Raw genomic sequence first — 16,870 nt, forward strand, 5'->3', positions numbered from 1 at the left:
AGGATGGTCACAATGCAAAGCAAAAAAATGTAAAACCACCTTCTTGAACTTCTCTCTTTTATCCTTCTCCTTTTTATTTTTATTTTTTGCTAACACCGAGATTTGAACTTGGGTCCTAGGATCCCAAGCTCAGCTGTGGCAGAGATGCCAAGACCTGAGTTCAAGCCCCATGTTTGGCCAAAAAAAAAAAAAATGAAATAAAGCCCTGGATGGAATTTTTTTGGAATTTTTCTGTCTGGCATGGGATTTGAACTCAGGGTCTGGGTAACTCTGTGGCATTGTGGGTGAAGGGGAAGCTCTCGGTCCTTGAAGACAAGAAATTCAGACCAGTTCACAGGCTCTGAATTGACGCCACAGCACTGGAAAAAATAATATTCATATATGATCACTATTTACATACATGGGTTTAGTAAGTATGACATTTATTACCCTTATTTATTTATTGTTATTACACATATAACATTTCATTTATTACATCCTATCACGAGTATATATTTGCATATGGATTATACATCATACTGAGACCCAGGATTTTTTTTTTCAGGAAAAAAATGTGTCAAAAGTGGTTTCTTCCTACATGAATAAATTTTTGGCGATGCTGGGATTTCAACTCACGTCCTACAATGACTAATCCATAAGTGGGGTCACAGTCTTAGCACACCAGCCTCTGGCAATCTGAGCTGCCAGGAAGTTCTAAGGACCTGTGATCAAGCCACAGTAGTGCCCTATATATATATTGATGGATGTGTAGAAGGCTATATATATACATACACACACACACACACACACACACATATACAGAGAGAGAATGTGAGGATATCATTAAATTATATAAATATAGTCACCCATTATTAGTTATTAAATTATGTCTCCATTTAATGAAGTATCATGGTTGAATACTTATAAAAATTTTAATAAAAATTAGTCAATATCCTTCCATTAGGGGAATCAAACCATGGTGCTAGAATGGAAGATATAAATCCAATAATTTTTGTGTGGCATTATAAAATAGAATCACGAATTAACTGCAAAATTAATTGTTATTACACATTCCATTAACATTCACATAAATAGGAACTAGTCTTTTAGGATCTCTCTCCATTTGTGGGTGGCAGTCCTGGCATTGGAACTCCAGGGTTAGGTAGTTTACTTCCAATGAAAACCATTGGAATAATACTGTGAAGGTTTCAGATGGTCACAATGAAAAAAAGAACAACAGGAAGAAAAGAAAGCCAGCTGTCAGTGGTTCCTGCCTGTAATACTAGCTCCTCAGGAGGCTGAGATGTATAGAATGCCAATTTGAATTCAGCAAAGGCAGGAAAGTCCACGACATTCTTATTTCTAAGAGATCACAGGAAAATATCCCCATGGGTTGGGGCTGTGGCTCAAGGGCAGAGGACTACTCTTGTGCAAGAGGAGATCAGACATAGGGCCTGGGCTCATATTTCAACCTCGGACCTGCCAAAGAAAAAAAAAGAAGGCAATAACTCCATGTCTCTGAGTATGGATGGATGATGTATGGATGTCACAAAGGATTTATAATATAATCATCAGTGTGATGTCACATTGTCATTATGACATCAGCTCATTGTGACATCACAAATATGTAATGACATCACACCACTATGATATCACATTGTCATTGTGACATCATATATACATTATGAATGCCTATTATTTGATTTCATTATATTTCAAATGTGGCATGTGGGTTCATATAAAAAACACATTTTGACTTCATAATCATTGTGACATCACAATCCCTTTGTGATATAACATTGCCAATGTGATATCTCTAAACATCTGTGCCAACTCAAACATGTCCTGTCCTCATGTTTTGTGACATGTTGCCACTGTGTTAGGCTCATTGAGAGCTCAATCTATTTTTGACATATTATTTCAGGTATGACATGAAATATTAGCAATATACTGTGACATCATGAACATTGTGACATCACACTACTAGATTTAATGTCCATTGTGTCATATTGTCACATCACGAATCTGTTCTGACTTCATCATATTTGTGCCAACAAATGCTTTGGAATCATCACAAGCCCTTTCTAAATTTATATACTCATTGTGAGTTAATGACAATTGAGGTCTGGAATGCCATTGTCACATCACCAATCTACTGCGACATCACAAAACTAGTTTGAACTCATCTCTATTATGGCATCATCAAATAATTGTGATATAACAACACTATTATGACATTATAATTTGACATCATATTGCAATTGTGATATTACATACTTTCACAAACCTATTATGATCTCATCACATATAAGAAAATTCATGGCCTTTGGGATATCAAGCTCCTTCTGTGAATTGTATCATTGTGAACTTCTAGCAATTCAAATGTGAAATAAGATGTCACATTACAAACTAGTTTGGACATCATTAACTCATTTTTATATCAATAATTATATCATTTTTATATCATTAACACTTGAACAAACAAAACCTGTTAGCAACTTTAGCACTTGTAACAAAAAACATGGCCTTTGCATCATCATACTTCATTTGTGTATGTTGTGACTTCAATCTCATATCCTCACCATAAATTAGTGGCAATTAAGATCTGACATGCCATTGTGACATCACAAACCCTTTGTGACGTCATACCAATGTGAAATCCGATTGTTGTTATGACACCATCAGCTCATTGTGACATCACCAAACTACAGTGACATCATAGCATTATGACATCACATTGCCATTTTGCTGTCATAGACACATTGTGAATGTATATCCTGTGATTTCATTCTTTTTCAAATGTGGCATATCAGTTGATATCAGAAACACATTGTGACCTCATAACCATTGTAACATTACAAACTCTGTGTGACGTCATAACCAGTGTGACATCAAAATGTTGTTATAACATCTTTAGCTTATGACATTATAGCATTTGCCATTATGACATTATGACATCATAGTCACATTATGAATGCCTAACCATTGTATTTGAAATGTGGGTTGATATCAGAAATTCATTGTGATATCATAACCATTGTCACATCAAAATCCCATTGTGACATCAATTTGGCAATGTGACATCACAATGTCAACGTAAAGCTACTAAGGCATCATGATATCACAATGGTCATGAACTCACAATGGGCTTCTGATATCAACTGACATGCCACATTAAAAATAGAATGAAAAACATAATAGGCAACCACAACGTGTGTATGACATCAGAATGACAATGTGATGTTACAATGCTATGATGTCATTGTAGTTTTACATGTCAAAATGAGCTGATGGTGTCATAATGCCAACATGATGTCACAATTATGATGAAGTCAGAAAGGATTTGTTATGTATCAATGGTATGCCTGTTAGTTGTCATTAGTTCCCCATAAGAATATGGATACAAAAAAGGTTCTCTGATGTCACAGAGGCCATGTGTGTTTTCAAAGGTGGTAAGAGGTCCTAATCTGAATGGCACAATGTGATTCATCATGTCACAATGGAAATGAGATGTCCCATTGTGTTTTTGATGTCACCGTGGTGGGATGAGATCACAACGGTTTTGTGATATCAAAATTTGTTTGTAATATCAGAATGATATATCCAATTTCAATTACTTAGAATTCAATATGAGGATACCAGGAGATAGAAGAAGCTTCATAGTATGAGGTCATATTATGAGAAAACCCAATGGGACAGTGATTTCACAAACACAATGTGATGTCTCAATATCTTGTTATAATAATGTTTTGATGTCACAATTGGTGACACCATACTGATGAGGTGGTCGTAATAGATTGGAGATGTCCCAAGGGGTTCATGATGTCACAATGGCATATGGGATCTCAATTGTCATTAACTCACCATGAGTATATGAGTTTGGGAAGGGATTCTGATGTCACTAATATATATGTAGTCAAAAAGCTGAAGAACTAAAAGATCTGAGATGTCACAAAGTGACACAATGGTTATGATGTCCAGCAGTGTGATATCATTATGTTACACTGGATTTTAGATATCTCATGTCGTATCTGAAATATGAGGTCGAACACAGACTTTCAACTCACAAAGGGCCTAAGACATCACAATAGCATGCCACAAAAGTTATGAGGAAAGGAGAGGTATTTGATGTCACAGTGAGTTAGTGATATAACAAAGGCAATGTGCTGTGACAAACAGATTTTGATGTCACAAAAGTTATGAGTTCACAGTGGTTTCCTGATATCAACCCACATGGCACATTTGAAATAGAATGAAATCAAAGAATAGGCATTCACAATGGGTCTATGACATCAAAATGACAAAGTGATGTTAAGACAGCAATGTTTGATAGGATAAGAACTCATTACCTTGCTCATGTAAATGTAATCCCTCTGTACACTGTACTTATAATAAAAAAGACACAGAAGAAAAAAAGAGAAAAATGGTATGGTGTTATTGGGGTTTCGTGATGTCACAATGAGATGATGGTGTTATGATGACAATGTGATTTCACAGTCATAATTATTGCAGAAAGTATTTGTGATGATACAATACTATGTGTGATCACAATTTTCATTAGTTCACTATGAGGATATGGCTACACAAAGGTCTGTGAAGCCACAGAGGTTATGTGTTTCTTTAAAGGTGCTAAGAGCTCACAATAGCTTTGTGATGTCACAATGTGATTGTGAAGGCAAAACAGCAATGTGATGTCACAATGGGGTTGTGATGTCACAGTGGTGATGAGGTCACAATGAGTTTGTGTTGTCAATATGAGTTTGTAATATCACCATGACATGTCCAATTTTAATTTCTACTAGTTCACAATGAGGATACAATTTCAAAGAAAGGATCTTAAGCTCCAAAGACCATGTGTTTTTAGTCATAACTTGTGTAATATGCAGCCATTAAGATATTTTAGTCCTTCAGTAGGCTTAGAATCTGTTTTCAAACTCATAATAATTCAGGTAGGACATATGATATCTATCAGAAATTGACTGACATCATGACCATTGTGACATCATATGGATAGATATTAAGACCATGGTGTCACATTGTGAACTCACAAATCTGTTAGGACTTCATCACATTTGTGCCAACACATGACATTGAAGATAACACGGTCCCTTTGTCAACTCATATCTTCATTGTGAATTAATGACATTTGAGATCCAGCATGCCATTGTGACATTTCCAACCAGTTGTGACACAAACAAGACCACACTAAAGCTACCAGCACGACTATATTTATTTCAGCATTATTTACCATATCTAAGATATGGAACCAACCCAGATGCCCCTCAGTAGATGAATGGATCAAGAAAATGTGGCATATATACATATATATACACATACATACAATGGAATTCTATGCCTCCATCAGAAAGAATGATATTGCCCCATTTGTTAGGAATTAGAAAGACTTAGAAAAAATTATATTCAGTGAAGTAATCCAGCCCCAAAGAAACATAGGTTCCAGGTTTCCCTTATTTGCAATCACTAGTATATGTCTGAGTCAAGCAGAAAAGGTCAGATAAGTTGATGTTACTGGAATGAACCCTAAGATAAGTATTCCAATTTTTTTTGTTTTTTTTCCTTTCATGCAATTTTTTCTATCATATTTATAAGATGATTTCTATGTTGCTTTGTATGTCCCTCCCCCACAGTATAACCCATACTTTCACTGTATTTGATGTTGGTATAGTTTGTGGAGGGGAAGGGAAAAAAATAACAAATCATTTAACTAGGGATACAGGAGGACCTATTGCAACAATGAGATGTACAAGTTGTTTTGTCGAAAAACGAACTTAAAAACTTTGGTGGGGGGTGGGAGGAGGATTGAGTGGGGAGAGAGGAGGAGTATGGGAAGAGTTTGGAAGGGGAAACGAGGAGGCAATAATGCTTGATAAGAAATGTACTCGTTATCTTGCCCATGTAATTGTAACTTTTCTGTACGATATTCTCACAATAAAAAAAAAACACAAAACATTACAAACCCCCTCCCAAAAAAATTGTGACAGCACAAACCTATTATAGTAGAAACACATTGTGATCTAATAGCCATTGTGGTAGCACAATACCTTTGTGATCCCACATTTCCATAGTGATATCACTAACCCACTGTGAAATTCCAATCCTCTCACACCCAATCCAGGTATGAAATGTGATACCCGAATCCAGTGTGACATTTAGATCATAGTGACATCACACTGATAGATGTTAAGAGCATTTTGTCACATTCTGACAACACACACCTGTTAGGACTTCATCACTTTTGTGACAACGCATGCCTTTGGAGATACCACAGTCCCTTTATGAGCTCATATACTCATTGTGAGTTAATGACAATTGAGATCACATGTGTCATTTTGATATCACCAACCCATTTTGACATCACACACCTCTTGTAAACATCACTAGTGTGGCATCACCAATTGTGATATGATAACCTTATTAAGTTATCATATTGCAACATCACATTGCCATTATTATATCACTGTTCCATTGTGTTTTCTAAAACCTAGTATGTCTTCATAGCATTTTAGAAAATTCATGGTCTTTTATACTTCAGTCTTCTTCTGTGAACTCATATCCTCATTGTGAAATAGCAACTGAAATTGGACATGTGATTTTGAGGTATGACTTCACAAAACTATTTGATTTCATTACCAATTTGACATCCAAACCCATTGAGAACTTTCATTACCATTTGACATCACTATCACATTTTGACATCCCAAACCTATTAAGACCTTTGATAAAAACATATGACCTTTTTGACATCACAGTCGCTTTGTGTAACTATACCCTCATTATGAACTTCCAATTGGTATCAGACATGCCATTGTAATATCACAAACCCTTTGTGGCATCACCAGTGTGACATAACATTTTCATTATGACAGCGTCAACTACTTTTGATATCACAAAAGTACAATGACAAGATAGCATTATGAGATCACATTGTCATTGTGAAGTTACAGATAGATTGTGAATGCTTATTTTTAATTGTATTTTTTTTCCGGTTGTGGGGCTTGAACTCTGGGCTTGGTTGCTGTCCCTGCTCTTCTGCTCTAGGTGAGCACTCTATCGCTTGAACCACAGCACCACTTCTGGTTTTCTAGTTGTTTTTATTGGAGATGAGTCTTATGAACTTTCCTGCCTGAGCTGGCTTTGAACTGCGATCCTCAGATCTCAGCCTCCTGAGTAGCTAGGATTACAGGTGTGAGCCACCAGTGCAAAGCTATTTCATTCTATTGCAAATTTGACATATGTGTTGATATCAGAAACATAATGTGACCTCATAACCATTGTAACATCATAAATCAGCAGTGACATCAAATTGTCATTATGACACCATCAACTCATTGTGACATCACCAAACAACAATGGCATCATAGCAGTATAAATCACAGTGACATTGTTACATCATAGACGTAACATTGTAAAGGCTTATTGTATGAATTCATTCTATTTCAGAAACCCATTTTGACAATATATAACCATTCTGATATCACAATACATTGTGACCTCACATTGCCGTTGTGATATCATTAACCTGCTGTGCCATCACAAACCTGTCCTGTCCTTATAAGTTTTGTGCCATGCTGCCCTCGTTATATATTAGGTCCTTGTGAGCTCATAATCTGTTTTCAATCTCATATTTCTGGTATGACATGTGATATCAGAAATCCCCTGTGACATCATATTGCCAGATTTCATGAATATTGTGTCACATTGTGACATCACAAAACTGTTAGAACAGCATTACGTTTGTGACAACACATGCTTTTGGAGACATTACAGTCACTTTTTGAACTCATATATTCATTCCCAATTAATGACAATTGAGATCTGCCATGCCACTCTGACATCATGAACTCATTGTGACATCACAAATTTATTGTGCTCATCACGAGAATGGCATCAACAACTAATTGTGGTATGAAATCATTATTTTGACATTATATTGTGGTATTGCCGTCGTGACATCATTGTTCCATTGTGTTTTTACAAACCTACTATGGCGACATCACATCTTAGAAAATTCATGGTCTTTGAGATTTCAAGCTTTTTTCTGTGAACTCATGTACTTATGACCCCTAAAGCAAGGACACAAGCCATTGAGTCAAATTTAATATAATAAAACAATTTACAATAGAAAGGGGACTGTGATTACCTTATCCTGGACTGGATACCCAGGTCCAAGATCATCCTTGACCAACAAACCTCAGAACTTCAATGGGCAGCACCACCCTTTTTAATTGGTCTGCAAACCACCATCCAAAAAATTATGATCTCCAAAGCTCCAAACCTCAATGGGCAAGGCTTTTTACTTTTCCATTCCTCCCTCCTTCACTACAGAGCTGTCCTTCCTTCCTGGTCTTTCCCTTTATCCCTCCCACCACTTCCTTCTTCTCTTCCACTCTCCTCCACTCTCCACAGGCCTGCCCTACTCTGCCCCCATGACCACTTGCCAACCTTCTGGTCTCCATCAACTTCCTCTCTTCTCAGATTTTTCTCTTTATTCCATCCATGTAGCACCCATTTTTATTTCCCCTTCCAATGCTCTGAAAATGCAACCTATATATAGGTTTACCTCTCTTTACTCTAACGGGTCTTCTGCCTAACAGTTTTCAACAATCACTTCCCAAACTGCCCAATGCTCAATCACTCCTTGACAGCTCACCATGTGAGGCTTGACACTTCACCTTTGGCGGCATTCCCCACATTCTCCGGTGGGCCAGGCCAAGAATTTACAATGATTATCAGCTCAGACAGATAATTCTGGCCCCACTGGTTATTACATTATCCTCATAGTGAATTAGAAGAAATTGAAATTGTATATGTCATTGTTATATTACAAACTTGATGAGACATCACTAAACCATTGTGACCTAATCACTGTGGTGACATCACAAACTCATTGGGATATCACACTGACATTGTGCCACCATGATCACATTGTGACATCCCAAACCTATTATGACCTCAGAAGCTTTGAAAGAAAGCATGGCCTTTGCGAAATCACAGGCCTTTTGGTATCCATACCCTTATTTTGAGCTGATGACAATTGAGATGAGACATGTCATTTTAACATCGCAAAACCTTTATGACATCATCACCAGTGTAATATCACATTGTCATTATGAAAACATTAGCCCATCATGACATCATAAAACAATGACATCATAGCATTATGATATCACATGGTCATTGTGATGCCACAGACACATTGGAATGCCTATTCTGTGATTTCATTCTATTTCAAAAATGGCAGGTTTGTTGATATCAGAAATAAATTGTGACCACATAATGTTTATGACATCACAATACCTTGATGACACCATATTGCAATTATGATATCACTAACCCACTGTGACATCACAAACTTTCTTATTCTCATAAATTTTTGACATGCTTCCAGTGTGATCCCTTTGGTCTCTCTGAGTTCATAAATTTTTTAACTCATGATACTTAAGGTATGACATGTGATATCAGAAATCCACTGTGATATCATGACCACTGTGACACACTGCCAGATATCATGACCACTGAGTCACATTGTGACATCACAAACCTGTTAAGACTCATGACACTTGTGCCAACATATGCCTTTGGATACATCATTAACCCTCCTGAACTTATATATTCATTGTCAATTAGAGATCTGGCATGAGATTTTGACATCACCATCTCATTGGGAAATCACAAACCTATGTGACCTCATCACCTGTATGGCATCACCAACAATTTGTGACTTCAAAACAATACTTCCCATGTAATGGTAACATCACATTACCAATGGGATTTTCACCATTGCATTTTCACCAACCAATTATTTCCTCATAATATTTTACAAAATTTATGGCCTTTCTGACTTGTAGCTCCTTATGTGAACTAGTATCTTCATTGTGATCTAGTAGAATGAAATTGGACATGTAATGGTGATATTACAAATTCATTGTGACACCATTATCCAAGTGTGACCTTATCACCACTGTGACATCACAAACCCATTGTGACATCACATTGCCACAGTGATATCTCGGTCACCTTGTGACATCCCAAATCTGTTGTGACCTCTTAGCACTTTTGAAAAAGCACATGGTACTTGTGACATCACAGTCCCTTTGGGTAACCATATCCTCATTGTGAACAAAGGACAACTGACATCAGACATGCCATTGTAACATTACAAACACTTTGTCACATCATCTCCAGAGTGAGATCACATTGTTGTTATGATAGCATCAAATCATTGTGACATCCCAAAATGACAATGACGTCATAGCATTATGACATCACATTTTCATTGTTAGGTCATAGAGACAATGTGATTGCCTATTCTGTGGTTTCATTATATCTCTAATGTGACATATAGGTTGATTTCAGAAACCCATTGTGACCACATCACCATTGTGATATTACAATCCCTTTGTGACCTCATATTGACATTGTGATATTATTAATGCAATGCAACATCACAAACCTCTCGTCCTCATAAATTTTGTAACAAGTGTCTACCTTGACCTGGGCTAGATGCCCACAGCTAAATGCAGCTTCAACCATGAACCCTCAGACCTCCAAAGAGCAGCCCAACCATTTGTTATCTGGCCTGCAAATAAGCAACCCCAAAAATAATGATCTCCAAAGCTCCAAACTTCAAAGGACAAGGTTTTTTTTTCTTTCTATTGATCCTCCTTCTCTACAGACCTGTCCTACCTTTCAGGTCTTTTCATTTTTTTCCTTTCACCATTCCCTTCTTTTCTTCAGGCTTCTCTACTCTTGACAGGCCTGCCCTGCCCTGTCCAGGTGGCCAGTTGCCATCCTTCACCTCTTGGTCTCCCTCAATTTCCTCTCCTCCCAGGTTTTTACCCTCCTGCAGTCTCTTTACTTCTTTCCTTCCAGGCCTTTCCCTCTTTTCTCTCCCCTTGTGTTGCTCTGAACATGCAGCCTATGTATAGGCTGTACCCTTCCCCCACTGCAGTATGTTTCCTGCATAAGAGTTTTCAATCATCACTTCCCAAATGTCCATGCCCAATCACTTCATGGCAGCTCACAATGTGGGGCTTGACAACCTATCTCCTTCAGCAGCATTTGCTGCTCCCTTCAGCTGCATGCACCCGCCTCTCCTGTGGTCCAGACCAGGAGGCCATGATGACTATCTGTTCCCATGGATGATAGGGTCACTGCTGGTTATTAAGTGTATCATGGTGATCTAGGAGAAATTGAAATTGGACAAATTTGTGATATTACAAACTCATGATATAACTAACCCATTGTGACCTCACCAACACTGTGACATCACAAATACATTGTAACATCACATTGCTGTTTTTGACACCAGGATCACATTGTGACATCCCAAACCTATTATGACCTCTTATAACCTTTGAAAAAAATACATAGTTTTGTGACATCACAGTCCCTTTGTGTACCCAAATCCCCACTATGAAATATTGACAATTGAGAATCAAACATGACATTTTAACATCAAAAAGTTTGTGAGATCATCACAATTGTGACATCACATTGTAGTTTTGACACCATCTGCTCATTCTGAAATCACAAAAGTAAAATAATATGATAGAATTATAACTTCACATTGTCATTGTGACATCATAGACACATTATGAATGCCTTTTCTGTGATTTCATTGCATTTCAAATGTGGCCTGTAGGTTGATATCATAAACAAATCTTGAATTCATAACCATTGTGACATCACAACCCCTTTGAACATCACATTGTCATTGTGATATCACTAACCTACCATGACATCACAAACCTATCCTGTCATCATAAATGTTGTGACATGCTGCAATTTTTTTAAGCCTTTTTGTCCTCATGATCTGTTGTGGACCTCATTAGATTTCACATATGACGTTTGATATCACAAATTCCCAGTGACATCATGACCATGGTAACATCACACTGCCAGATGTCATAACCATTGCGTCAAATTCTGACATCACAAATCTTTTTGGATTTCAATATATTTGTGACAACACATACTTTTGGAAAAACTACAGTCCTTCTGTGAACTCAGATACTCATTGTAAGTTAAAGACAATTGAGAAACATTATGTCATTTTGACATGCCCCACACATTGTGACATCACCAATCTTTTGTGACCTCATCACCAATGTGGCATCATCAACTAATTGTGACACCAAAATAATATTTTGACATGATGCAGTGAGTTGACATTGCCATGGTGATATTAATGTCCCATTGTGTATTCACAAACCTAATATGGCCTCATAACACTTTTAAAAATTCATGTCCATTAGGACTTCAAGCTCCTTCTGTGAACTTGTATGCACATTGTGAAAAAGCAATTGAAATTGGACATGTGTTTAAGATATTACAAAATCATCATGACATCAAAAACCTATTGTGAACTCATCACAATTGTGTATCATGAAGCTATCATGGCCCCTAAGTACTTTTGAAAACACACATGACATTTGTGACATTTCAGTCCCTTTGTATACCCATATCCTCATTGTGAACACATGACAATTGTATTCATATATGCCATTGTAACATCACAAACCTTTGTTACCCCATCATCAGAGTGACACCATTATCTCCTTGCAACATCACCAATTTACAATGACCTCATATCATTATGACATTATATTATCATTGTGATGTCATAGATACCTTGTAAATGTCTATTCTATTTCATTCTCTTTCAAATGATGTGGCCTGTGGGTTGATATCAGAAAACCATTGTGATCTCATAAATGTATGGCATCACAATCACTTTGTGTTATCACAGTGCCATGGTGGTATCACTAACACACTGACATCACAAACTTGACCTGTCCTCATAAGTCTTGTGATGTTCTGCAATTGTGATGTCTTAGGCCCTTTATGAGTTCGTAATCTATTTTCAACCTTATAATATTTCAGTTATGATATGTGATATCAGAAATCCACTGTGACATCATTGTCATTGTGACATCATACTGACAGATATCATAAATATTGTGTCACACTGTGACATCACAATCCTCCTAGGACTTCATCACATTTGTGACAACACATGCCTTTGGAGATAGCACAGTCTGTTTTGGAACTCATATTCTTTGTGATTTCATGATAAATGAGATCCTTTATGCCATTTGGATATCACCAACCAACTGTGACATCATAGACCTACTCTGACCCCTTACCTGTAGGTCATCATCAATTAATTGTGACATCAATACCTTTTGTGATGCCACAATGTGACACTATGATCATTACATCTGTCAGTGTGATGTCACAATGGTCATGATGTCACAGTGGATTTCTGGTATCTAATGTCATACATGAAATATGAGGTTGAAAACAAATTATGAGGGCAAAAAGTCTGATATCACAATGTCAGCATGTCACAAATGTTAGGAGGAGAGGAAAAGTTTGTGCTGTCACATTGTGCTAGTGACATCACAATGGCACTGTGATGGCACAAAGTGATTATGATGTCAAAATGGTTATTTAGGCACAAAAATGCGTTTCTGATAGCAACTCTCATGCCACATATGAAATACAATGAAATCACAGAATAGGAATTCACAATGTGTCTATGATGTCAAAATGAGAATTGTTGTCATAATACGATTATGTCATTGAGTTAGATTATGTCACAATGAGGTGATGCGCTTATAATGAAAATGTGATGTCATATTGTTGAGGATGTCACAAACACTTTTTGATGTTATAATGGCATGTCTGCTTTCCATTGTCATTAGTTAACAACAAGGATATGGGTACACAAAGGGACTAATGTTGAAAAGGGCATGTGATTTTTCAAAGAAGCTAAGAGATCATAATAGGTTTGAGATGTCACAAGGGAATCATGTTGTCACAATGACAATGTTGTCACCATGGGTTTGTGATGTCGTGGTGGTGATGATGTCAACATGTGTTTGTGATGTCACAACGAATTTGTAATATCACAATCAAATTTCCAATTTCAATTGCTACTAGTTCACAAGGAGGATACTGTAATAATCAGCAGGGCCCAGATAATCTACAGGCTTAGATAACCAGTGTGGCCCCATCTCCTGGCCAGCTGGAGAGGATGAAGTATGCCACCAAAGACGGTGGGGCATTCTGTGGGAGGGGCTGGGGCATTAATCATCACGTGCTGAGCTGTGGAGAAGTAATTTGACTGTGGGCAGTTTGGGATTTGACAGTTGAAAACTGTTAGGCAGTTGGAGTGAAGAAGGGGTACAGACGTTATATAGGCTTATGGTTCAGAGCAATAGAAGGAGAGAGAAAAAGGGAAAAGTCCTGTAAGGAAGGAAGTGGTTTGATAGCAGAAGGAGAAAGACCTGGGAGGAGAAGAAGTTGAGGGAGGGCAGGAGGTAAAGGATGGCAACTGACGACCCATTCAAAGCAGTTCAGGCCTGTGGAGAGTGAAGAGGCCTGAAGAGAAGAAGGAACTGGTAGAAGGGAGAAAGGGAAAGACCTCGAAGGAAGTATAGTTCTGTAGTGGAAAGACAAAAGAAAGGGTAAAAAAGGCTGGCCCTTTGATGTTTGGAGTTTTGGATTTCATAATTTTGGGGGTTGGTGGTTAGGAGAACATTTATGATATTAAATGTGTCTCTATGGATTCTCTTGAACTATAGAGGTCTTAATTTTTGGAGACCCCCATCGAGATAATCCATTTGGATGGCATCAGGCCTTGGCCTCAGGGAAAAATCCCCATAGGTGAGAGTGTCAGCACTCAGGGTTGAGAGTCTACCTCAAGTGTTTGTCTCCGGAGGAGAATCATGGACAAAAAGTCATTTAGGGTCCTCTAGGGGTGTGTGGGCAAGCTTGCCAGCCTGATTGGGGATCCCCTTTGGAGGTCATCTGTTGCTTCCTTGGGAAGCCATCTGGGAACTCCTTGAGAGGTCATGCAGGGCTTCTTTGGGAAGCCATCTGGAACTTCCTTGAGAGGTCATGTAGCCCTTCCTTGGGAAGCCATCTGGAACCTCATCAAGAGTACATCTGCAATTTCCTTGAGAAGCCATCTGAGACCTACCCTGGAGGTCATCTGGAACCTTCTCCTGGGGCCATCTTGGACTTTCTCCAGAGGTCATTTGGGGCTTCCTCAGGAGGTCATCTGAGACCTCTATAAAAGTAGTGATTGGGAAATAAGGGAAACCATGGACCTAAGTTTCTTTGGGCCTGGCTTACTTCACTTAATATAATTTTTTCCAAGTCTTTCCATTTCCTAACAAATGGGGCAAAGTCATTCTTTTTGGTGGAGGCATAGAATTCCATTGTGTATATATACTACATTTTCTTGATCCATTCATCTACTGAGGGGCATCTGGGTTGGGGCTTCCTTAAGAGGCAATCTAGGACCACCTCCTGAGGTCATCTGGAGCTTCTTTTGGAGGTCATCTCAGGTTACCTTGATAAGAAATATATGGCTGTCTTCGGACATCATCTGGAACTTCTTTGAGAAGCCATATAGGATGTCATCTGTGGCTTTCTCAAGAGGGTTATCTTGAACCTTCTCTGGAGTTCATATGTGGCCTCCTTGAGTGGCCATCTGGGAGCTACTGGTGAGGTAATCTCAGCCTCATTGAGAGGATATCTGGGACCTCCTTTGGAAGTCATCTGACACTTCCTTGGGAAGCCATTTGGAACATCCATGAGAGGTCATCTAGGGCTTCCTAAGGAGGACATATGTGACATCCTCCAGAGGTCATCCGCGACCTCCTCAAGAGGCAATCTGGAATGTCCTCTCTGTCATCTGGGACCTCCTATAGAGGTCAACATTGAGAGGTTTGGGGCATGTGGGTTAAGTGTCTGTGGCTATTGTTCTGTGTGTGCATTCTGATAGTTCTGTGTCCTGTATGACCCTCTGTTTACTCCTTTTCTCAGGATGGGAGAACAAGGCCTAAATTTGTCATATCCAAAAAATATTCTCCCTCAGGGTTACAAAATCCCTCAGAGGAAGATGCACTGATGTACTCTTTCTCCTATTCTTTGCCATCAGCACCTCTAATGTTAAGTTCTCCCATGCGAAAATTGGTTACTTGTACCATCCTGAGGTGGTACAGTATGGTATGTTACCCTTATTACCCTTGAGACGGGAACATGGAGGAGATGGTGGGCAGGTCCCCTTTTTAATATATGGTCCCTTTACAACTAGTGACCTGTATTACTGGAAACAGCAAAATCCATCCTTTTCAGAAAAAACAACAACCAGGGCTCATTACCTCATTAGAGACAGTAATTTTCACACACACGCACAACTGGGATGAGTGCCAGCAAACTTTACAGATGATTTTCACCTGGTAGAAAAGGGAGTGAATACAGCTCAGTAACTTGAATGTGGTCCCTGGACCGGACAGTAGATCCACTATTGAACCAGACCATTTGGATCAAGTCTTTCCCCAGATTTATCCAAGCTGAGACTAACAGCAATTGAGGTATGGAGGTGCTTACCAATTATTGCCAGGTTTGGTTAGCAGTGATACCGCAGAGGCTGGAAAGCCAGAAAGGTGAGTGAGATGGGAGAGTTCCCCAGTGAGTACCCTAATGCTTTTCTGAATCTTCTCCCAGAAGCCTATAGGACCTATAGGCCTATCGATATTGAAGCCTTGGAGAATCAAAGAGCCCTAAATATGGCTTTTGTTAGTCAGCCCCATATCTTAGAAGAAAGCTTCAAAAGTTATAAAGTTTTGAGGGAAAGGTGTATTTTGAGTTGGAAGTGGTTGCCCAGTGGGTGTTTGACAACAGAGGTACCCTGGAAAAAAAAAGAGTAAGAAGGGAGTTTGAGTTTTGGTAGGAGCACCAGAATAGGGATCAAGAAACCCTTGGCAAAGACAGTACAATTCATTTGCAAATGGCAGTAGGGAACCTCTAGGACTAGATCAGTGTGCTTATTGCAAGAAAAATGGACATTGGA

At 38.4% G+C, this 16,870-nt stretch overlaps 1 long non-coding RNA gene across 5 annotated transcripts in view; it reads right to left on the minus strand.

The window, feature by feature from the left end:
• Positions 1 to 257: 257 nt before the first annotated feature.
• The window catches only part of LOC122115096, a 33,241-nt gene continuing 16,628 nt past the window's right edge, over positions 258 to 16,870 (minus strand). The window contains exons 3-4 of one of the 5 annotated variants that reach the window (XR_006148699.1): positions 16,179 to 16,253; positions 258 to 359 (exon numbers count right to left, since the gene is read on the minus strand). This is a non-coding gene — a long non-coding RNA (uncharacterized LOC122115096). Of the gene's footprint in view, positions 360 to 1,323; positions 1,459 to 11,034; positions 11,183 to 16,178; positions 16,254 to 16,870 lie in introns of those variants that run through there. The other 4 variants (XR_006148700.1, XR_006148701.1, XR_006148702.1 and 1 more) reach the window with 4 other exon arrangements.

This window comes from Dipodomys spectabilis, unplaced genomic scaffold, assembly GCF_019054845.1.
Source record: "Dipodomys spectabilis isolate Male_0828 unplaced genomic scaffold, ASM1905484v1 ptg000116l, whole genome shotgun sequence".
NCBI classification, from domain to species: domain Eukaryota; kingdom Metazoa; phylum Chordata; class Mammalia; order Rodentia; family Heteromyidae; genus Dipodomys; species Dipodomys spectabilis.